Source organism: Gallus gallus, chromosome 9 (genome assembly GCF_016699485.2).
Source record: "Gallus gallus isolate bGalGal1 chromosome 9, bGalGal1.mat.broiler.GRCg7b, whole genome shotgun sequence".
NCBI lineage: Eukaryota > Metazoa > Chordata > Aves > Galliformes > Phasianidae > Gallus > Gallus gallus.
Window position 1 is genome coordinate 14,294,566 of NC_052540.1, and position 24,733 is coordinate 14,319,298.

General features: G+C 46.3%; 1 protein-coding gene and 1 long non-coding RNA gene across 11 annotated transcripts in view; one reads left to right on the plus strand and one right to left on the minus strand.

Annotated features, from left to right (window-relative positions):
- Positions 1-24,733, minus strand: part of LPP (LIM domain containing preferred translocation partner in lipoma) — a 318,284-nt gene that overhangs the window by 266,830 nt on the left and 26,721 nt on the right. The gene's annotated exons all lie outside the window — the stretch shown is intronic.
- LOC112533004 lies at positions 9,350-19,406 on the plus strand. Its single transcript, XR_005862506.2, has 3 exons — positions 9,350-9,444; positions 9,542-9,674; positions 14,803-19,406. It is a non-coding gene; the product is annotated as an uncharacterized LOC112533004 (long non-coding RNA).

A 24,733-nucleotide genomic window follows, 5' to 3' on the forward strand; every position in this document is an offset into this window, starting at 1 on the left:
TCTGCCAAGATGTGCTGCATGGGCATCTGCACTCGGATGATTCAGATCCTGCCCTTCTAGTCTCTATTCTACATAGGAAAACTGCCTGGAGAAAGATTTCCCCTCTTGTCCCCAGATTCACTGATTCTTCACATCACAGATTTTTGGGTGCAAGCCATGCCCAACCCAGCACAGGCAGGTGGGGTTCACTGCACTGGTTGGTGTCAGGGCTGCTCCTAAGGACCTGTGCTGTCAGCACAAGGGGAAGAACTGCCACATCCTCAGACACCCCAAACGCCAAACTCAGGCAAGTGCTGAGCACTGCCTTCCCTTAGAGACTTCACCAACAAATACCCGACCAAAATCAGGATGGACCACGTATACACACACTCCTCATTCCCACCAAGATTTCTTCAGCTCAAACCCACTCCCACTTCCATAAGTCTATGTTCTCAGGGGTCCGTATTTTCCCTGTTGACAGCTGAAGTGCTGCTGACGTGCAAGGAGGAGGGTGATCTCCTTCCTGAGCTTCCACGTCTTAGTGAAATAACCAGTTAGAGGTCAGGGTGGAAATCAACACTGTAACCAGTGGCCCTCGCGAACCTAAACAGCTCCAGAATTAGAAGGCTATTGCAATTTATCAGGCTAGACAAGCTAACATATCGATCCCATCAAGGACTCAAAACTTTGCACCTATACAACAGAAGAACACATTCATGACAAACGTCATAGCACAGCTACAATAAACTATTACTGCTTTTCCGGGGAAATAAATACAGGCACCTGCATCAGCAGTGGGTTTGTCAAAGAGACAAAGTCAAGAAAGTCAAGGTTTGCCCCATTTTCCAGCCTATCACACAGATGCATGCCACCCAGCTACCCAAGTCTTTCCTCATTAAATGGCAAACCAACAACTGTTCTGGGGTGAAACTTTAAGCTTTGTTTTCTTTTCTCATTTTAGGGTGTGCAAGCCACAAGGAGATAAGGGGACCTGGGAGTTGCTGCTTCTCAGGGAGACCAGACACTACAGGACAGCACCTCTCAGCAGTTCAATGCTGGTACCTTCAGCCAACCTCCTTGGGCCCCGAAAGATTAGCCACAGCCCATCTTCTGGATTGACAGGTCTGCTTTAATGGACACCTGAACCAAAGAAACTTGCATTGATATAGCAAGTAGATGTCAGCATTGCTTAAACAAGCTTCCAGCTCCACATCACAAGGAGCGAGGAAAGCTAAGATACATCCTTCTCCTGTGAAAGTGGCACTTAAAATGGACTGTAATCATTAGCTGAGGATGTTTCTCAGTTAACTGGAGTCACACAGGCACCTTTACATGAGCAAACATTCCTTAGAGCAACCTGGAGCTGGAAGTTTTTGTCTGGGCCAACATATGAGAGGGGATACAATTAGAAAAGCACATAATGTCACCACTGGTCTTGTCAAGAGAGGACTTACTACATCGAGGACTAGAAAGAGGATCTGCCTGGTCTGGAGGCCAGAGGTCCAAAAGGCAAGCCAAGAAGTAACTAATTCCCTTTCCTAACAAACTGTGTTTTCAGCTGGAGGTTGCTTAGCAGCCTTCCTAGCAGAGGATGCAGCAGGTCAAGACAAGGGTTCATTCCCGGCCAGGCCGAGCGGGGACATGGTACACAAGAACAGACGGCGCTTTGCAAACAAGGGCTGAAATGCTGCAAGGACTGCATCTGTGGGGCTTTCCACAGACAGCAAGGATGCTGCTGGCCAGGTTGCTGGCCATTGGGAAGCATTGACTTGCAGGAGCACAAGGACAAGGGTTATGTACTGAAGTATGTAGAAAAGTAGCCCAGTGAAGTCTTTCGGCACCCAGCTGCACTGCACCTGCCTTGCAAAAACCTTTGGTTTCTCTTTTCTGTGAAAATTAAACACAGTGGCATTCTATAAGAAAATTGTCACTTAAACTCCTTATTAAATGTAATTTCCTCTCCCACCCTTTTTCATTAGCAACACTCAAGCGTTCATCAAATCACACTGTTATTTCCAGGCAAAATGTTCGTCTTCTCACAAAGAACTTACATATTAGCATTGTCTATTGTTGTAAGTTAAAGTTCCTCCAAAAAAATCAATTCGGAAGCAAAGTGTCCATTCACCTGAATGGGAATTTAAGTAAATAAACCTCACATACAGGAAAACCCGTAAGTGCTTGGAGAACAATGCTTTTATGGGGAAAAATGCAGCAGTATCCACTTTACTTTTCCCTTCTGGGCAATAGCTTTCCACTTTAATATTATACAGTGCACCTCCTTACTATTCTTGTTACACGATATCACATTCAAATCCATGCTGCAAGCATCCCACTCATTGCAAGAAGACTTCACGAAAGGGGAAAAAAAAGTGACATTAAAGGAAAGCAATCTATAGTAGCACATTACACCACACCAACTTCAAGCAGGCTGTCATTCTGATCACACCAGACGGCATTTTAGCTCCAACAGTATCCTTCAGCAAAACATTCTTGTTACTGCATTTTACTGAGCCCTTTTGAAATGAATGGTACAAATTCTCTCAGTCATTTCTAAAGGACTGCACTGCTCAGAGCGCTCTAACTTTTCACATCATCTTTTCCAATAACCTGCAGAGCTGTAAGGCCAAAACAGGCCCTCTTTAAAGAAGGAATTAAAAATAAATAAGCCAGCACCTGTCTTGGGATGGAGCTACAAAACAGGGCTGTGAATCCCAACTCAAAGGAGCCTTATGTGCAATCTCAGATCCAGGCCAACTCAGAAAATCACTTAATTACATGATTAACTTTAACATGTGCTTAAGTTGCTTTGACTTCCGGGGGACTTAAGCATATACTTAACGTGCTTTCCTGTACAGAAATACTCTCTTAAATCAGATCCTGTTTTGAAGGGATGCTGCATGCATAGACACACACACACACACACAGACACACGTAACTCCTACCCTCGGAAAGCTCTGGCTCCTCAGCCAAGCTGCAAATCAGACTGCCTTAACTTCGTGCCTATCTATGGATCGAAATGTTCCACCAGAGCTTCAGAAAGGCATCTGAACAGGTCTCATCACAAAGGAACCCTGGTTTTTCAATATACAGCTTGAGTCCCAGAAAACCTCTTTGCTCCAATCCCTCCCCACACCAGCTACTCTCTTGCGGTTACAGTTAATTGCAAGAACATCGCTCCTACAGCTTGCCTGATAGAAAAGAACTCCTACTATGTAGGGGCTTGGTTTTCCCATTTTGCCTATTCTCATTGCAATGCAATAAATTATTATTATATATGTCAACGTTGCAAGCAACTACAGTATCCATGCTGAGTGCCTGTGCAGGGGCGTGCTGTTTCTCAGCATGATCTGAAATAGCCAAGATATTAAAATCCCACAAAGAACTGTGTTTCTAATGGAAGAACGGATGGGCCAGATGTTGACACTAATGATTATTTTGCCAGCCTGGGGCAGAGCTCAAACCTCTCTAGGTTAGAAAGCCTTGCCCTTCCGCATTCCTCTGCGCCCACATTACCGCCCTCCTGAGATGCTTGCCCACCAGATCAATGCACAACATCCCTTCCAAGCACCAGCCCTTCCCTCTGTTAATCATCACTCCCAAAGCACCCGGAAAAGGATCAACAAGCTCATCAGTGCTGAAGTTAGCATGGGAAAAGAAATGTTTTGCATTAAGACATCAAGTGCTGCATCTAGGTTTTGGATTCCACCAGCTCAATAACTCCACGTAGTCTTCCCTCATTTGAGGTAGCCCTGGCTGAAAAAAACCCAACTCTGCCTTAATGCTCTGTTCAGCAGTGCAAGATGGCTTTATGTTTACCTCCTGAAATCCCTGCCTTTCTTTTGGATGCCACTCAGTCAAAATACAATGGGAAATCCCTGCAGCTACCCCCCTAAGCACTTCTGTCAGCCGACAGAGAAGGAATCTGGACGATCCCTCTGTGCAAGTCTTGCCCTAAATATGAGATGCTCCAATTGAAGACTAAACGCCTGTCCTCTTTCAAAGCACACAGATGCAACTATACTTGCTGAGCGGTGGAATTACAGGAACAATTAAGAGACCAGGAACAGCACTGATCTCCTCTGCCTGAACAGACTGCCTGTACTTACAAATATACCTACTAAGATTTACTGTAACCAGGTCAAAGCATTGCACTGACGTCGCATACCTCTCTCACAGGGTTGCAATGCCCCAGACGACAGAGAACACCAGAGACTGCTTTGGCACAAGGTGCACCTTTTTCAAAACAATCTTTAACAAAGCATTAGACAGCAAAGCCCAAGGCTTTTACTCATTTATTTGCAATAACCTCCAAAAAAGCAGGTCATGGTGCCAGCACATGCCAGGTAGCAAAGGCAGGTAACTACTGCTGTTACGGAGGCAGCCACCGCTGCAGACGTGCCCTGGGGAAGTGCTACTTGCAGAAACTGATCAAAGAAGATGAAGTGATCTCATTCTGTGTGCATCCCCTGTACCTGCTCTGACCCCCACGATCTGTACGCACCCTTTTCATGGCGCTCTGTGACTTTCCATTTCAATGCTTGTCAAGGAAAACTCTACTGTCAAGTTCAATTCGGCATCAGCAAAGGAAAGACTTCAGAAATTTATGGGTAGTTTCAGGACCTCAGTTTGTGCCAAGTCCCTTGCCTGCATTTTCGGTATATTAAAAGAAAACAAAAACCACAAAAACACAGTAGTTTTCAGTAATTCGTCTCTCTCCTGACTGCTGAGGGAATGACCTGCTGAAACCGTTGGAGAAACTAAATACTTCAAAACACAAAAGTGATGGCATACATCTATTCAACAAGAAACAAAACCAAAACACAGTTTCCCCAAACTATAGTGGAAAAAACATAGATAGAAGGGAATGTATTTCTTTGGAGCCAGCACTGTCCTTCTGCCTGAATTATATGCCCAGGCCCACCAACATAATGCAATTTCTATCTTTGCTCTTGCAGGATTTACTCAGTTAAGCTGCAAGAGAAAGAAGCAAGTTACACACTGCTGCCAGCGAGCAACTGCACATGTGAACACAGATGAGGATGAGGTGAGACCAGGACAAGCTTGCAGGGATTTAGCCCAGTAGGTGATTTATTCCATGACAGCCCAGATTAAGAGGGCTGATTGCCCCTTTGGCCTTACAAGCACTCACGTGAGTGAACAAGCACGTTTTCTATCAGAGGGAAGGGGAGGAGGCGTTACCATTCAGGTAAATACACCATGAAAATAAACAGAGGAATGGCACTTTGCAAGTGATTAGCATAGCATCTCCCGGGGAGCCCAGTACAATTTACAAAGAAATGCAATAGGAAACAGACAGCCTCATTCCTACTGCCCTGTTCACACTGCAGTGTATTTCTTTCATTTCTGAGCGACTGGCTGTTCTCTCTCAGTTCTGGTTAATATTATTTGTATCTTAATGCTTTCTAGGAACCATTCCAGCTTTACAATACAACAAATACCACTCAGTAGAGGAAACACTTAATCTGCTTGGCCATGCTTCACATACATCACTTTAGGAACTGGTTCATGCAGTCAGATAAGCTGACTGCGCCATGGCCACAGCTCTCCCCACACACTGAGCCCAGTGGGGATGTGCCTTGCTAGCTCTCAAGGTGGCTCTCACCAGGGGTGATGCTGGGTTGAATTCTGGAGCTCCTCCAGAAATCCTCCAAGGAGCGTGAGCAAGCAAAATAAAGAGAAAACCACAGAAGCTTGAGATCAAAGGACTTTTTTGGTTCTGTTTCTTACTTGCACTTACATTGGGTATTTCCCATTTTCTTCCTCTTGGTCTCACCAACATTCAGGTCTTTCCGCAGCCATCACTGTCACAGTACACATCTGAATGAGGGTGAGTAAGTTTTGCACAACACCCGGGAGGAGGTTTCTATCGCACCACTTACGAGAAGGGAAAGCTGAGGCACAGAGAAAGCATGGGAGGTGTTTACTTTTTTTTTTTCCCTAATCTTCAAGAATTAGTTCACTTGAGATTATTCATTGTGATTCTACTTTTCCACTTGAAACCTATCAAAACATAGACCTAGGTCACTGGCCTCTTAGGAAGCACTGAAAGTGTCCAAAGTTACACAGCGAATCCACGACAGAGCTGAAAACAGTTCTGGGATAATCCCAAAGTTACCAGCACAGCAAGCAACTATGTTTACAGCCTAACCCACGCCTCCTGCTCCAAGCACTGCAGAAGCCACATCGCCTCTGACAGCCTCAACAACTTCCCAACAACTCACTCATCCCGAGCTGCTTTGCTATCCTAAGCATCACTTGCATTCATGGTGTAACCCAGGGGTCTCTCCAGTGAAGAACAGAGGACACAGACCAATTGCACTTCACACTGTAAATTGAGCTGAAACACTCCTTCAAGACACGGTGTAAAAAGTGGGAAGGGTGCAAACTGGCATTTCCACAGCCATTTTGCATCTCTTCCATCCCCACTGTACCACTTTCTGAGAGCAGAAGGACAATGAAAGACCCACTGCTTGTTACCCATGGTGTCAAAAAGTCACAAGGAACTCACATGATCACAGACTGGAAGGGACCTCTGGAAATCACCCGGTCTCTTCCTTTCCATCATCACTTCCAACTCACTTAAACCTTGCTGTAAAGCAGCCTGAATGACTTGGCTCTGAATGACTCTCTGCAAACTCAAATCAGACCCCAACCAAGGGCCGCTTTTTGCTGCTGGTTTTATCCTGGCACCAGCTTGAGCCCAAAGGACTCACTTTACCTTCTTTCAATTGAGAAGCCTTTTTCTCCTCTGAGCAGGGATATAACCAGATGAAAGTATATAAGGTCAACTTCTCCTCTGCAGTTCCACCTCTCATTTGCAGTTGAGTATTATCTACTCTCAGAAAGAGAAGGTAAAAGAAAACAGAAAAGAGAGATCCCAATCAAGGAGATCTGCTCCTTAGGATGGGCATGACAAGCTAAAAAGGGAAATATTTACTGTCATCAGTCAGTTCTAGGGAGGGGAGAAGGCAGCTCAGTGTTACACCGGTGTTAATTATTTACCCACAGATTTTCTCAGGAGCTTGTAACTCACACCCAGCACCTCAGGAGCCCATCTGCAGGGTGCAGGCAACGAGGAAATGAAGGAGGTAGAGGCTGAGGAGATACTCTAACTCAGCAGGAAAGTGTTACACTTCAAGGCTACAGACTAACAACTTGCCAGAACTACTCAGACAGCTGAGAGGATGGTAAAACCCCAGAGGAAGGCAGAGGGCTGTTAGGTTCCCAAAATAGAGAGAGCATAGATGGTGGCACAACTCACCAAGCATATTAGGTTAAAATACTGCGCGTCAGACAGTATCTACCCGCATTAAGAAACTCCTCGAGGAACTCACTCTGCTTCCTTCCAGCAAACCCACTGGGTGCTATGGAGCAGCAGGCAGGTTCTGAGCTCCAGGCCGTACCTGGAAGCCTCCTGGAAACTTATTCCCCAGAAGAACTCCATTTGCCTCCCACCAAAAGCAACAAAAACTTGTGCATGCTTTTTGGGCCGCGTTTTGGTGTTTTGAAGGTGACGGAACTTTGTGCTGTACTGTTTTTCTCCAACTGAAGAGGAACTAGAAAGTTCAGATTCTGAAAAGGTCTGTGGGTTTCACTGGGGGCAAGGGGGAAGGTGTTCAGGAGTTATTTTTTCCTCAAAAACAGGACATGCTTTTTCCTGTTTCTAATTCCCCCCCCCCCCCCACACACACAAAATACTTCCCATTTGCCAGCCACGCTCTGGTTTTGAGCTCTGTGAAGTAGTAGCCTCCACCAGTGACAGTGGGGAGTGTTTCAACCAGCTTGCACAATCCCAGTATTTGCAATGCCCTCCTTCCAAGCTTCAAATTAATCCCCTGCTCATGTTAATGTTTGTTTTATTCTATTAAATTAACCTTCAGTTTGCCTCTTATGTATTACTAATCAGCAGATTGAATCAACGCATCTCAGTTTGAGGCAAAGGATCTACTTGAACTACTTTGTTCTCACACCAGAACCACTGCTGTGCTATATCCAGCCCAGGCACATCGCTCCTTCCTGCAGTCAATCCAACAACCAATTCCAAAGCACTGTTTTTGGGTAGGTCCTATAGTTCTACTCACCACTCATCATAATGAATGCTTGCTTAGACTTCTTGGTTGTTTGTGGCGGTGGTGTTTTGTTTTCTTTCTTTAACCAAGTAATATTTTCAAACCACGTGACTTTTTCCAGTTCAAATGTTAACAAGATAGTGGGGAAAAAATTAGTGAGAAAGTTAGTCAATTCTCCATAAGCTTGATGTAACACTGCCCTTGCTCTCTCATGCAGCAGCAGTTTTCAAATGTGTTTCCCTCACCTTGATGTTTTACCATCACCACGATTATACAAAATTTTAGTGGTTTTTACCTACTAAGGTATTTAGTATATATATTCCCTCTTTCTATCACTTTTCAATCACCATTTCTGAATGTGTTAAAAATAGCTGTTCCCTCATCTCTGACCAAACTTCGACATATTTTATACAATATCTTACTCCCAAGTGCCACAAGGTCCAGAGGGGATCAGATAGGAACAAAGAGCAGATGAGTCTCATTACATCCCTCCAGGCTAACTCACAAGATCAGCTACGCAAGATTTAGGACAGAAGTAGTAATTTATGAAGTAGTCCATCATGTTTCTCAACAGTTGGTCACACAGCAAACTAAGAAGGAAGCACAGGGAGATCATCATGCCACGTCATCTCCTCAGTCTATAGGAGCATCAGCAAACATTTGACACAAGATGAAGGCAATCTCTGTCCTACACAACATGCTAATGGCTAAAGTTATCACTTTTAACCCAGTTCACCTTCCTGTTTGAGGAGGAACCCTGTACCGACCGGTCAGTCCCATCAGATGAGAGAATATCACGTTTGCCCAGGTACATGATGAGGAAGGAGAGTTTCTCAACACAATACAATGGCGAAGAGTGCATAGCTCTTGACTTCAGGCTGCTGCAAGGAGCATGGAGTAGCTCTACCCATGAAAACCACTTCAAGAAATGGCCAGGCCAACCAAGATATGTTCCCCATATGATCCACCCAAAGCTTATAAACTTTGTTTTGCTGACTTACAGTCACCAACTACATGAAAAGGGCTCAAGCTTGTAGGTAAGAAGTAAAAACCTTTGTTTTGTTACCCTTGTGGCAACAACTCAGGTGTGTCTTTCATCTGCCAAGAGCAGCTCAGCCCTGGGCGCTGGGGAACAGAATCCATTGCTGCTCATCACCCTAAGCCAAAACCCAGTCTACATGTTCCTGTTACTGTTTAACCAGCACCTTGCCTTCCAGACCAAGGTCCAGTGCCCAAAAGCAAGGATTTGCCAGCACTTTGTTCAAGTGCTTTTTAAGAAAGGGAAGGAAAGGCACTTGGAACAAAAAGGAGGGGATTCCTCATCAATAAGGAAAGCTGCTGGCTTTTCACTGGGGCACCCTTCTGCAAAGATGAGGTTTGCAATGTTGGGAGATGGTTTGACCACAGGTTTTGGATACCATGGAAATGTTTACCTTTATTCTTCTTTGTTCTTTTATCTTCTTTTCCAAAAGGCAAGGAAAAAAACAGACTGGAGGTGTCACACTGCTCACGGGAGAGGAGATGAGTGCAGCACCAAGCTGTGGTGCAGTCAAGAGAAAGATTTGCCACTGGTCTGACTGCTTGATCTCAACAGAAAGCCAGCAGGTAAGTGTGCAATCAGCCCAGCTCGTACCATGCACCTTCGTTTTCCCCTGGGAAACACGAGATGCAGGACACAAACATGTCACTGGAGAGGCAATGGCTGCTGGATAGCACCAGCAAAGCGGGAGGTCACACAGCACCCTGCAAAAACAAAACTCAACCCACAGCCCTCCTGCCTGTGGGGTTGGGCCATTTTGCAAGCCCAGGCCCTGCTGCAGAGCATCAGCTGCTGCTGCAAGTCCTCCTGCCCCACCAGGGCTGCGACCCCTGGCAATGTCATGCTGCCCACCCAGAACAGCAGCACCACCCACCAGCTCGCTGAAATCTGTGTCTGTTTTACATAAACCAAGCAAAACAATCTAAATGTTACCAATGCCATTGGTAAATGTTTTGGGGATCAGGAGCACATCTTTATTGAAATGACAGCTGTATAGCAGGTGGAACATCAGCTTCATCACCCCATTCATTTGTGTCAGCCCCTTATGCAACCAGATGCAAGCACGTTCCATCACTCACCAGCCTGGTCATACAAAAGGACCACATGCCAAACAGGGCACAGAAGGCGAGCACGCTGGCTCCTCTATTAAAACCAGGATCATCCAGCTTTTTATAGGAAACGTGATCTGCTAAGAATGCTGTGTTAGCATAAAATGAACTGCAAAAACTCCAGGTTGTCACAGCCAGCTGCACGACTTAGGATTTGCCTGCTCAGGTGATAACTTCAAAAGACAAATGTCTGTGGAAAAGATGCCCAATACAAATCAATTTACTTCAGGAAAAAGCAGAGAATTTTGCCTCCCCACTTTAGTTTGCTTCACCTTCCAACACAGTCTGAACAAAGTCAAAAAAGGCATGTGCATTTTGGAACGAAGCTGCATGCATATGAGGTGCTCGCAGAAGAGCGATGGCAGAACAACTTGTTCTTCTATAGCTATTCTGAACCAAAGCTCAGTAGCAGATTCAGAATACTTCTGTGTAAACAAAACATTCTGACAAATCAGTTAAAGTGGCACGTAGAAGTTTCAAACCTCTACAGAAACGTAAGGGCATCCCGACCCAACAAAATCCAGACAACATTCATCTCTCTTCTAGAGACCTGCCTTCCAGTCTTGAACATAACAAATCATTAGTCCACCCCAGAGCCGATAAGATTGGCTTAAAAACTGACACAATAAGAGTTAGTATATATAGCAATTCCCCCTTATTCGCTCTTTGTATAGAGCACATTTCCAAAGCGTTTCCACACTCCCATGAGGTCTGGAAACTTAAGTTTCTTTGAATATCTAATCTTTACAAGAAAGTAATGATAGATATAAGGGAACGAGAGTTCTAAATGACATCACACGAGGCAGAGCTTACAAGATAACAATCATTAAAAATCATTGAACACCTTGAACATTAAAGTCAAGACAATCGACATGTCAAACCAAACCTCCATTCTGTTACTGGTATTTGTGATTTCAATATTCTAAATCAACAAGTGCTTCTGAAGAATGACCTTTAGCCCCCCTTCAACATCTTGCTCCTCATCAAGAGCACTACTGGGGTCACCTCCTGCGTGCTCTGGTTCATTTTCAGTCTCTTGATGCCACCATACCCCAGGTTCCCAGTAGAGTGGGAGAACCTTTAGAAAGCCATGTTTATTGAAACAGCTGCAGTTTTTCCAAAAGGTTTTTCAGGCTTAGGGTTTTATAAAATAGATTGTTTTTACAAAATGGACATTAAGGACACCGTCTCAGTTGGTACTGCATTATAGCCATCCCGATGAAAACACGCACTTATGCCCTTTTTGGGAACATGGATTTGTTCACAATTGCCAACTCAGTCCATATCCACGTGGGCACCTGTTAGATTCACACTCAGATAGATGCAGGTGCTGCCTCATATGGTGCTAGCCATGACTGACACGAGGCTGATTCAGACCTGGGGAGTGTTACTGAAGCACTATCTGCACTCGAAGCGGTTTAGTGTTGCTGGGCTGAAAGGAAGCAGTGAGACATCCTGTTTATAGGCTACAGAGCTCCACTGGATAAACAAGTGCACCTCAGTTAAAACTACAGCGGAAAAAAAAAAATAGAGAGAAAGAGAAAGACTTGGTGGGTGTCAGGATAACGAGATACCGGCTCAGCTACATGCCTGAAAGTGAAACGCATGGCCGCCAGCCTGCCTTACGGCCCCACGTGCTGCGAGGCTGCAGAATGTACAGAATGTGCCGCCAGCCCCGTTGCCACAGCCCTGCTCGTCTTTCACCCCAGTGCTGGGCTGCTTCCTGGCATCCGGTGACACGACGCCCCAGCTATTTTTCCACCCTCCCCATGCTGCCCACGCTCCTGAAGCTTTCTATGCATTTTGTTTTTCATCTGTTGCCAGAGCCAGGGCTGCACTGTGGATACCCGGGGTTTTTGCATGGCTGAGAGCAGGAAGGGCATCGTGCAAGGTCAGGGAAAGCTGTGGGCTGCCCCTTGGTGGGACTCCACGACACCTCCAGTTAAAGGGAGGTACCAGGCTCAATATCATGAGTTATTTGCGTACATGGTTGGGCAAGAGTGAGCAGGACTGGGCCAAAGTTCTGGAAGGGATCTACAGGGCACCTACAGAAAACCACTACAGGTATCCCATTGCTTGTGACCTTAATGAGGGATTGAACAAAATGAGAGAAAATATGAAGGCTCCACCCTGCAAAGTCCTCCCCCAGGAGAGCTCCATGGAGTGGACCCAAAGGTCTCACTGCTCCAATGAGCCCAAAGCCATCACACGCATGTTTCACTGGTTACCCTCAAATGCAGGCAGAAATCCTCACCCATTCAACACTTCTGGCACTGGTGCAGTGCAAATGGTAACTAGAACAGGGAACACGGTTCACCTGCTAGGCTCGAGGCAGGAACCAAACCCCAAGCACGTCCCACAAGGACTCCCCATCTGGTCCATCTTCACAGCAATACCTGACTGCTCCTATCCCACCTTCAATACACACACTTCTACTGCTCCGCTGATCATTTTTGCCCCTCGCCAGTGAAGTCTCCACCCTCATCAGCCAACCCAGAAGGGAATGCTTTGGCTTTCAACCGTTTGCTTATAGGACAAGCATCCCAATGTGGAAAAAAAAAGACAGATCTGATATGACTCTTCACAGCTCTGTTCCCTTCTCACAGCCTTTCCCTGTTTACTAGAGCTCTGCAAAGGAGGTAGCAAACCCCAACATGTTTTCAGGCTCTGCCAGTCTGAAGGACTCCACCCAGATCTGGTCCAAAGCCCGAGCAACAGAGAATTAGCCCTGCATGTATGAGCAATGCTCGCTGGCAGTGCCAGTGCTCCCCTTCCGACTGCTTCCATCACAGCATGCCTGGCACAGCCCTGCCAGCACCTCCTGACCACCGCACAAAAGGGATGTGCCCACTCTTACAGGTCCTGCAGACAAGGCAGCACTGCCAGGTGCCTGGATGATGAGCTGAGGTCTGGGGAACCATAGTACTGCTCCCAAAAGAATGTCCTCTCTCATTTGTTTCCTATCCTACTCCATCTCGTGCTACCGAGACAGGTCTGACTCACACTGGGTTTCCACAGTGCCTGACACAACAGGTCTGCAGGCTCGCCTTGAAATGAAACAGCAAGCATGGGGTGACCATGTCTTGGCTGGGCGGCCCCGTCAGGTGAGACCCTAATTCCCAGAGGCACGACTCCAAGGTAAATAAGTAATTGTTAATGAACTCGCTCATTAGCTCCGAGTACTCCCCGAAACCTTTATTCTGCCTCCTTTCCAGCTGGAAAGCAAGTTCATTGAGAATGAAAGCAAGAGACTTGCAGGGAGGAGTGACAGATGCTGCCTGACTGAACGTGTGAAAAAACTGACAGGCAGAAATAATGCACCTCACACGTCTTATGGTGGCAGTGGAGCAATAAATAATCTAATAGACTCCTAAGGCTCATAGTACGCTCACAGCATTGTGCTCTCTTTTCAGAAGCCACTCCCCACGCCAGATGACATCTGTCATGGTATAGAAGTTCCTGGAACAGGGAGATATTTTTAAATCTCTCAATGTGGCACAAAACTGTGAGTGTATCAGCCAAAATACCAGCCACCAAAGCATTTATATATAGCCTTGCACATACCATATATAGATGGGAACATAGACAGATACGTGGTATCTAGCAGCACTGCAAACAGACATTCTTCTGTCGGTCTCCAAGAAGCACTTGACAAGAAACTTCCCAGGCTGCCACTCTGCCCGTGTCACCTTGCCTTGTGCATCTCTCTCCATCAGCTCCTGCTCCTCCAGGGCAGTAAGTATTATGTCTCAGTCCTTAAGGATCACCAGAACGTTGTCCTTCCTATCATATCTTCTTGCACCTCCTCCTGCCCCTCTCTGCTTTGAGGCACTGAAGTCCCAGTGATTTAGTTTCCCTGTGCCCCTGAGTACCTCTGTATACACGCACCCTCAAAAGCAGAGCCCAGGGCCCCCAAAACTTCCCTCACCTTATTGAGATAGGCTCTGAGGAGGGATTATAAGATCTGTAAGGCAGCCCAGTTCCCTTTGGACATAGCTTCCTCCAACATGTGCAAACTCTTGAGTGTGGTTCCTATTAGAGGCACTAACAGAGAGTTGGTCCTAATAGCAAAAAAAAAAGATCTGCAAGCTCAAAACTAGCAATAGCTCCCCATGGAGCACCTGTGATCACTTCCCAGGAACTGCACTGGCACTGAATAACTTTGTGGGGGGAAAATACAAAAAAAAAAAGAAGAAAAAAGTGGTTTCAGACTGCGCAATTCATTTCCTCATAAGCATCAAACATGCATCAGCATTTCAAACAGAGAGCAGCAGCCCTCGCAACCAGGTCGATGTTTAAGCCCTTGATACAGTTATCTACCTAATAATCACCCCAAAGAGCACTCTTTGCCTGGCCACATGCCAGACCACATGCAGCCTCTGCATTTTTATTTTTTTTTTCTGCTTTAAACTTTGTCAGACATGGAAACGTTGACTCTGAGAAATTCAGACTCTTCTGTGGAACTGATTGGCTGTGACTTCTCTTTTGTTGTTGAGGAAACCATGACTGGGGGGTCCGGGGAGCGGAGACGGAGGGGAAAACTCATGTATTTTGCTTTCATGTGTACTTTATTTTCTCCTGTCAGGAAACAGTGAGAAAGGATCTGACCTAGTTGCTGTCAGCTGTGTTGGAAGTGATTTTATCAGCTCTACCTGCTCAATGGGAGTATTATTCAAGACTGCAAGGACAATGATTTGGAAGCAAATGAGCAGCAACCTGTGAGTTCTCCAGGGACAAATGAAGAACACTTGTGCAGGACACAAGCAATCAACAATAGCAGGACAGTCTTGAGGCTGAGAGAGGAAGGAAAAGGGGGAGGGAGGGCTGAGCATCTTTGTGTGTTTGCCTGGGGAAAAGAGATATTACCAGGCCAACTCAGCTTGTTCAAACATCTCTGAGTTTGCTCCACATTAATTTCAGCAGTCAAGAGCAACAAAAGAACTGCTCTGAGCGACATGGCAGCTACATCTGGGGAGGAACATTATGTCCATGTCAAGCTTTCAAAGTCTTATAAACTGCAAGGAGTGCAACACAGTTTCTTAACAAGCAGTGAAGAACAGCCTTGACAGAACAGACTGTAATGTAAGGTACCACAGTGCCACTTATACCTGCTATGGACCTAGTGTGCATCACCAGGCTCAAATATAGCGTAGCCTCGGTGAATCACATCCTGCAGACCGCTCCTTATAGGTGAACTATTAAGGGAAAAGAAAACTTGTGGCATCAGAATAACAAAAGAGCCTCTAAAGAGCAAGTGGACAACAGTATATGGTGACGCAACCACTGCAGCAGGCACCACAAAGACACTTGACTGGTGTTTTCAAAAAGAAAATTATAAAAGGAAAAAAGAACTTTTTCATGTTCTAACATGAGCAGAAAGCCCCAGGTCACTGCCTTTCCAACCATTAGGGCAATAGCAGCACTCGCTGCGGTGTTCTAAGCTCAACAAGGATGCTCTGAGCAGCAGTCTCACTGTGACCACTCAGCACAGTGCTCTGAAATATCCTCGTATTTTATATTTGTTTTAAACAAATTGATGGTACATAAGCATAAATAGCATCAGGTACATAGTCAGCTGGTAGTATGACACACGTATCACCAGTAAGACCCTGTGAATTTTTAGTGTGCAGGTCACACCCAAAGATTTCTCACCATCTGTTCTGTCTCCACCACGTACCCCATTCCCCAAAGGATACTACGACAACTCCACGAGCATCCATCAATAAGGCTGAGACAACCATCACCCACATGCACAACACACACAGGTCAAACGGGAAAAAAGCCCTTCAGCATTGGGATGGGTCCCTTTTGCACCTTCTCCCCCTGGGATTACAGCAAATAAGGACATCTGGTGCCTTGTCTGAAGCCCTGAGAAACATCAGTGTGGTATACCTGCCTCTCTCAACAACTGTATATACTTAGACACTTATATCTCTACATGCATATACACTCAGCGAGACCAAACAACTCCAGCAAAACAAATGCCAGGCATTTGATGCCCACACGTGACACAAATGGGTGAATTTTTGTACACATTCACCAATTTTGCCCTGCCAGTCAGGGAGGTGGATAAAGCCAAGGAAGAAAGAAGCCAATGCCCTTTGCAAACAGGCACAGCGAGGTGCCAGTCCAGCTGAAAACACCATGCCCAGCACCTTTGGAGGCATTGCCCAGAGGGCAGGTGGTTAGAGATGAAAAAGACACACCAGGAGAACTATTCCATAGGGACTGATATTTCAGCTACTAAGTAAGTTTCTGTTTAAACAGGCAATAATTACGTCCACTCAGGAATTTCTCGTTTTCACCACTTAAAAACACCCAAAGCTGCTTTGAGGCTTTTCCTTTTTTCTCCCCAGCCTTCATTTGCTAAGTAAACACATTTGTGTGAGCCCTGGATTCAGCATTCAGTTTCTGCAGCATCAGCTTAGAAGCAGAGCAGCAGTGACCCAGAGCTCCAGCAGGGCATCCTGGCTCCTGCTCCTGACACTACAGCTCATGGGAGTCCCAAACCATCCAGCTCCTCACAAGACCTTCTCCCAGTGCAAGATGAAGCAGAAGATGTCGTTTTTTGCTATGTGTGCTAAAAATTACTGATACCAGGGATGCCCCTGAACTCCCTCACAGGTTGAATGGGTCCCATGAGTCAGTCTTGTTTCTGCTTATAAAGCAGTGCTGCAAGTTTAACAGCAGATCAAGGCCTCGCTTGAGGCAGGTGGGAGATGTCCTATTAATTCAAACACTTTGCAACCTTTACAAGAGGATGCATGGATCAGTGCAGTGATACCTACTGTCTCCTTCACGGGCAGATGTGGATATGCCACACCAATGGGTACAGCCCCAAAGAGAGCATCCACACCAGGCTGTGAAAGCTGTGCACCAGCACAATCTCTTGCCTATCGCTACATCACTCTGCCCATGAAGGTGCCTCTGATAACCACAAGAAGACAGACAAAATAAAGGGAAGCAGAAAATTTGGATCAGTCCCTGGCCTTGACGTATGTATACATAGACATGCATACAAATGAACGCATATGCATGTTTGTGCCTGTGTGTGTAGCTTTGGGCAAGTCCCTTAGCCTCCTCACTTACTGGAATTAGAAGGAGGGTAATATCACTGCCCTAAATGTACTGTAAAAGCCAAGGGCTGTGTAAATATCTGTAAGGCACAAGGAAGCCCAATATCTGCATCTCCACCCCACACCACTATAGATAATGAGAAATTTCAGCAAAGACGCACCACTGAAATGTCTCATCAGCCCGAGATCAGTGGCAGCAGCCCAAGGAGGTTGCTGGCAGATATCCCATGACACTTTCTATTATGTCTCTTTATATTGCCTTATGTTTTGTGCATCTGTTGGCCTTCTTGCCAAAGAGGAGAGCAGGTAGTGACTCCTCAACAAACAGGTCTGCTCCATGCCTTTAGCAACATGAAAGCCCCTTACAGTGACCAAAAACCTCTTCCCCTCTGAAAGCAGGTCGTCCCCACCACATTCAGCCCCAGCTCATTCAAAAAGCAAGTTCTCAGCTAAGATCACGGTGCCATTTTGCCAGGCTGGCCACACCATGAACTGATGTGCACCACGAGACCACATCTCTGTGCAGCCTCTGCAGCATCTCACAGAAGAAGGGGGGCGGTGGGAGAGGGGAGTCATTTTTGACAATGAAAATGTAATGGAACATTTTGTATCGATCTATGGTGGAATTAGTCATTTTTAGAGTGACTCGCCTCTTCTTTCCACCCCCAAATTATGGACTACAAGAAATGAGCCTAGATAATGGGCAATTTCAGATGCTCTAAGCTCAGGCTTTTTTCCTGCTGAAACAGCATACCATGATAGTAGATGGACTGAGCTCCAGAGGAGACGCCCTTCAAATTCCCACACCATTTACCAGCTACAAAGAAGTTGTCTCTAACTAATGGGAAAAACAGGAAAGGACCAGTCTGGAGAGAAAATGGGAAACCAGAAGAAAGATCTGGAAAGCATCAACAGTGGAAGGAGACACAAAAAACAGATGTTGATCAGGCAGGAGATCCTCCAAAACAAAAATAAAAAACAAATTAAGAAAGAAGGAGGGGAATTGGATTTGGGGGGAAAGATGAAGTTGTTACTGCTGCTTCAGGAAAATTCAGAGAGCTTTCCAGTCCATGGACACTGGCCATAGTATTGGCCATAGCATACAGCAAAACCCACTGCTCCCACCCATTTCCCATTAGATCTCATTGAAGTGCAGTCTGTCTCACTTGAAAGCCAATTCATAACATATACATCCATATTAAATATGTGCACACACATACAAGCCCATCTGTGATTTGTTTTCTCTGGAGGACTAACTTTGATAACATTAAGCAGAATGTGGCAATTTCCTTATGCACTTGCCTAGTAGGGTTTTTGCATCGGTGCACATACAAAATTTCATGGCAGGTAACCACCCAGCTCCTCATCAGATGCACACAGCATTCAAACCCAGCCAAGAGATCTTCCAGCTCTGGGATTCAGATGGAACCAACACTCTCCATTCAAGGTAGAAACTGATATTTCGTACACTGAGAGATGACTAATCCCAATAGCTGAGTTACAGCATAACTTTTAACACACAAAAAAGAAAAGTTAAGGTCATCTTGACTCTCATCTACAGCAGCCCACAGTGTCCCCTCCCACAACTGCCTCACTGCTCTTTTTTCCTCCCACGGCTTTTCTCATTTTCTGCCCTCCTCTTCAACCTTATTTCCTTTCAGGTCTTCTCACCTCCTTCCATACCAATTCACCTTCCTCTGTCTATCCACTCTGGCGCATTAAATACCCTTTTCCATCAGCCACACTTCCCACCTCTGAAGTCCTTTTCTTCTAGGAATCCCCTTTATCTAGATTTCCATCTCCAGCAACCACCCATGCCCTCCCTCACCCAGCCCTCAAGTGTATGTTTGACCGTCTCTGATTGCAGACTCCTAAGGACGAGGACTGGCTTCTTCTCCACTTTTAAAGCACTTTTATGAGGAGGGTAAACGATAAATAAGCAATCTCAGCATTCCAGGGTAGCTCAGTGTCAGTTCCCTCCACCGAGCTCCCTTGGTGTTTGCGTTCCCTCCACAGCAAACTAATCAGCTCTTAAGACTTTTTCTTCCTTATCTCTCAGCTACAAGGCTATTACTTAAATTTTATCAGCATTCTTCAAAAATGGTTGAGGAAGGGAGGTGGGCAAACAAAGGGCCTTTACCTGCACCGCTCACCCATGAGCTCCAACCACAAGACACACAGAAACTTGTGGGAACACCGCACGCACTAACAAGGGAAGAAGACGGCCACAAATAACACACTGGGATTATTTCAAACCCCAGACACCTCCAGTTTTCAGTGGGTTTTGATACTGACAGACACACAGATACTGAAGGAGTTGCTATCAGATATATATTGACTTTTACCAGCCAAGTGTCTCTGCTTTGGGGAGGGGAGATAAGTGGACTGCTAAAATGGAAAACCCTGTCAAGGAGAAGAAAGTTGTGAAGAGAGGGATAGGCACAACACAGAAGGCACCAAGAGGTGACCAAGAGGCCGATGCACCAAGAAAAAGAGCATACAACTCTCCATGTCAGTGCTGAGCACTGAAGCTGCTGTCTGTTTGACAACAACACCCACACGTGATAGGGGATTCGTGCAGTGGGTGCAGCACTTTGCAAGAATCATTAAGATGCTTATTCAACCAATTAAAAAAAAAAAGGCAAGAGTATTTGCTAGACAGCTCACTGGGTTGGTGCTATCAGCTGGTCCCTTATCTCAGCAGAACCTGAGCTGCCTGAAGTTTCCCAACACCACACGTTGCTGCTCTCTGGCCCCTCTGCACCACGTGGACCTCCCACTGCCTTCCCCCAGCAGCCCCCCGCCCACACGAGGTCACCGCCTCCATCACCCCCAAATGCTGACCTTCACAACCCCCAGCTTAAAATATTCTTCACTCACCCACTCAGAAGCCACATCCCTCTCAGTCCCAACGGTTTCAACAGTGAGATTACCTGATAGAGCCTTCTGCACTCACGTCTCTGCAGATAACTAGCTGATAACTAAAAGAACTGTGGATAGCATCTGTGTCGGGAAGCATCAATGATAAGTCTATTATACTATTAGAAACCTCATCCTTACCCTTAGGAAAAATTACATTTTTTGTTAACAGTTTCATCTCAACTTAGCCATCCTCAGATTGCACAGCAAACAGAAACACATTCAAGTAACTCACTTGGAGGGGGAACACTAACAGCACCGTGCAATTAAAGGAGATGGCCATTGCAGGCAAGGCAGCAACAAGAAAGATGCAAATAAAATTAAAAACTGAAGTTAAAGCAATTGTTTTCTAAACAACAAAACCTAGTCATGCGATCATTTTGATTTAGAAGGAATACTTCAAGGTCAGCTGGTCCAACTGCCCTGCTATAAACAGGGACATCTACAGCTCCATCAGGCGCTCAGAGCCCAGTGGTCCCCCTGACCACAGGTGCCTCCAGGGACAGGGCACCCATCACCTCTCTGGGCGGCCTGTGCCAGTGCCTCACCACCCTTATCATAAAAAACTTACTCCTTATATCTGATCTGTATCTCCCCTTACAATGTCCTGTAAGAACAACCAAACCAACAGAGCAAAGGGAGAGCTGCTTGAAGGCAGTTCTCCGCGCAGCATCCTTCCCCAGGACAGAAACTGAAGGGCTGATGCTTAGTGCTGCCCTGGATACTTGCCCAGAAGTTCTCACATGGTTCATAGTCTCATGCATAGAAGGGCAGTGGTGGGCACGCTCCTGCTGAACCCATGCTGGCTGAGCTGTCTAGCAGGTAGAGCTTAAAAAGCCATTTTGGGAAAATATTGTCTTTTTATAGCTTATCTAAATGCAGGCAGCTGCCTTGCTTCTCTGAAATAGAAGAATTTAACAGCCACGTTTTGCAGGGACAGATTTTAAAGGTTCCATCTTCTAAGAAACAACCTACACATCCAGAAACAGAAGGCCAGATTTGTTTTTATACTGGAACCCCCCTTCCATATGCTAGCTGTGCCCACGGATCTGCAAAAACCCTGCTCTGAAAATGAGATGTTCATTCAGCAACAGGCAACAAGTAACTTGCCTCTGCCTTGCCATAAGGCCCGTTCCCACTAAAACCAGAGGCAAAACAGCACACAATCTACTATGTTTTGCTGAAAGTCGCTGGCATTTAAACAGTATAGCGGTGGAAGAGAGCACTAAACATTACAAAAGCAAACCTAAGAAGTTCCACAAGAACATCCCACAGCTACAGCTGATCCACACCTCGCTGTTGTTCCCTTTGGGATCAGCTCACAAAAGGCTGTTGTGATTTGTTCTGGGTGACAGAAACACGGGCTGCGTCCCCAGGTGAGCCCCAGACCCATACTGCGGTCACAGGGATGACTCTGATGAGTGGGGTCCTCCGCAGGACAGCTTACAGATCCCAGGTCAGCCTGGAGCAGCCCCTGCAGCCATTCTACCTCCAACATCCTTGTAAGCACAGCAGGGATAACGTCATTTTCCTGCCTTTCAGCAATAGCAAGCCCTGTAAGCTTCTTCAGATCAAAACCAATGAATTCCCTTGAATTTAACACTGGACAAGCTGACACTAATGAAGCAAATAGTTCTGAATCTAACAGGATCTTACAGTATCACCTTTTACCAGCAACAGTTGGACCACTTATCTACAGGACAATGGTTTTTATTTATTCCTATTCTTTTAAGTGAGTGAAGGGGTACCAAAGACGAGGGCCTGCTGTGAAATGACCAAAATCCCCATGCAAACAACCCATTAGCAGTGTTCAAATGCAATTTAAATTACTAGTTGTTAAAGTGCTCCTCAATTTCATGGTAAGTTTCCAAGGAAAATTACATGCTATGTACTATTTAATTGATTGTTTTCTACTTCTCAACATCCTTTTATTCCCTCCTCCTGTCTTTTCCTTAATTTCAAGAGATGATAATGACTTTTCAGGGAGGAAGGGGGAACGGCTGGCAGAGCTAAGAGGGATTTACCTGAAGAACGAACATGTAGGAGGGAAGGAGCTGCCAAAACAGACAGCTTCTCTGGGACACGTCCGTGTGATATTTTCACAGTAGGGGTGTGAGACAGCACAGCACAAGAACTCCTTCCCTCTCTGCTGCAGGCAGCCATGCTTCCAAAACCTGAAATTTCTTTAAAATGAAGTCTCCCCCACATCAGGCAACCGGGGAGCCCTATGCACAGTTAGCCAGTAAGGAAGCAGGAGCAACTTGTTTGTCCCTCCTGGGCACACGAGTCCATTAACTGGCACACTCACCAGAGGCCAACAGGTTTTCCTCATTTGAGAGATCTCACCCAGACACAAATACCTGGTTCACAGGAGTGAATTTCCCTCAAAGTCAACTGAAGAATGAGGCTGAGAGTAAGGCCTCCTGCTGCTTGCAACAGCTGTTACACGGGAATGTGCATTATAAAGCTAATAACCACAGACATTTCTTAGAAGACTGCACTCTGCTCAGATACTAAGAAGGAGCAGTGGCACAATTAGGTAAAGTACCATCTGGAAACTCCGGAATAATGATGCATGTTGAGGTCGTGTCACATACTGCCAACATACATCACCTTTATGAAATACTCGAGATGACTTGGCTTACATTTAAGCAACTGATGTAGAAATACTTCTTGCTCAGAAAAGTATGGCTTTATTAGAGTAAGAGAAATGGGTTTAACAGCACTATTCAGCATACAGTTGTGAAATGCTTGCCTGCGGGAACTGAACATCAGCAGTCACACGGAATCAGGAGATTTGCACTTGCCCCTATTTGCCATGTGGTGCCTCAGCTTCTACACCTGCACCCACCAGGAAAACAGCTTCCCTCTACCTGCAGACATACTTCAGTGTTGCAGAGCTCTGAAACTTCAGCAAAGCATCAGACATGTAGAGGCATCTATGTATAATCTTGTCTCCTTGCCCACATGTGCTATCCCCATGTTATCTGGGGCAGCTCCTCTTACCTGCTGTGGGACACATGCACCCAGCCCTTAGTGCACACCAATGGGTCGCACAGCAAGTGTCACCACTGCCACATCCTGCATGGTGCCAGCCTGGTGAGTTGTGCTGTGATAATGTGAAGCAACAGCCAGGCGGAAGGATGGGCAGTGAACCAATACTGCTTACTTGGAAGCTAAAGCAAATCCTCTGCATTTAATGCATCATTACAAGAGGCTTAAGAAACACAGGCATGGAGCTCTCTAAACATGCTTGAGGTCCACGGAAGCCATGGAAAGCTTCTCAGGCTTGAGTGTTTACAGGGTGCCAGCCTGAAGGAGAAAAAAAGTCTTTACAGAGTTGTATTTAGTTTACAAGTCAGCCCTTAATGGCTCCATTCCTGGAGCAGAAAATCCTTTCTGCTCATCCGCTGCGGATCCTGGTTAGCATCAGCAATCACTGGATCTGCCCAGGTCTCAAAGAAACACCAGAGGAAGAACACTGTGCTTCCAGCCCTGGGCCCAGCGCCTACAGGGACACTCAGCCTTGGGGTCCATCCAGCGGAGACATCTCACGGAGAAGGTTCCACATGGGAGGTTACCAGCCCTAGTGCACAGCCCTGAGGCCCTGGGTTCCATCACCCACTGGGCCTTGCACCGCTCATCTTGGTCTTCCAACAAGCGCAGAAAGGGAGAGACTGCTAGGGGAACAGAACAGCATCACTTCCAGTCCTGCAGTGCTGCCCCCAAACACCAAGCTGGGCTACAAGCAGCTGGCAAAGCCTGGATGTGCCACAACTCAATGCTACCAACACAAAGCCAAGCTGGAAGCACTGGGCAGGAGGCACACAAGTGCAAAGCGCAGCACACATGGAGTGATGGGCCTTGTCTCACCACACTGCCACACACAGCCAAGGAAGCAGAGCTCCTTCAGCAGGTCTCCAGGTGACGCCTCGCATGCTGCACAGCCCCACACGCAGCCCTAGCAGCCCATTATCCAGCCCATCACCTCCTCTCTCTGCTCAGGCTGAGAGAGGGCAGCAGTTCTTCGGTCCCTTCAGTACAAGACAGACACTGAGGTCCTGAAGCATGTCCAGGGAGGTGTAACAGAGCTGTAAAGGGTCTGGAGCACAATGGGGAGTGGCTGAGGGAGATGGGATGGTTCCATCTGCAGAAGAGGAGGCTCAGAGGAGACCTTAATGCTCTCTACAGCTCCCTGACAGGAGGCTGTGGCAACGTGGGGGTCAACCTCTTCTCCCAGATAAAAGTGACTGGAAAAGAGGAAACTGCCTTAAGTTTTCACCAGGGGAGGTTCAGGTTGGACATTAGGAAAAGTTTCTTCCTAGAAAGAGTGGTGATGCAGTGGCACAGGCTGCCCAGGGCGGTGAGAGAGTCGCCATCCCTGGAGGTGTTTGAGAAGCATGGAGATGTGGCACTGAGACACATGGTCAGTGGGCATGGTGAGGATGGGTTGGGGTTGAGCTAGGTGATCTTAGTGGGCTTCTTCAACCTTTATGATCTTGTGGTTACGTTTGCACGAGG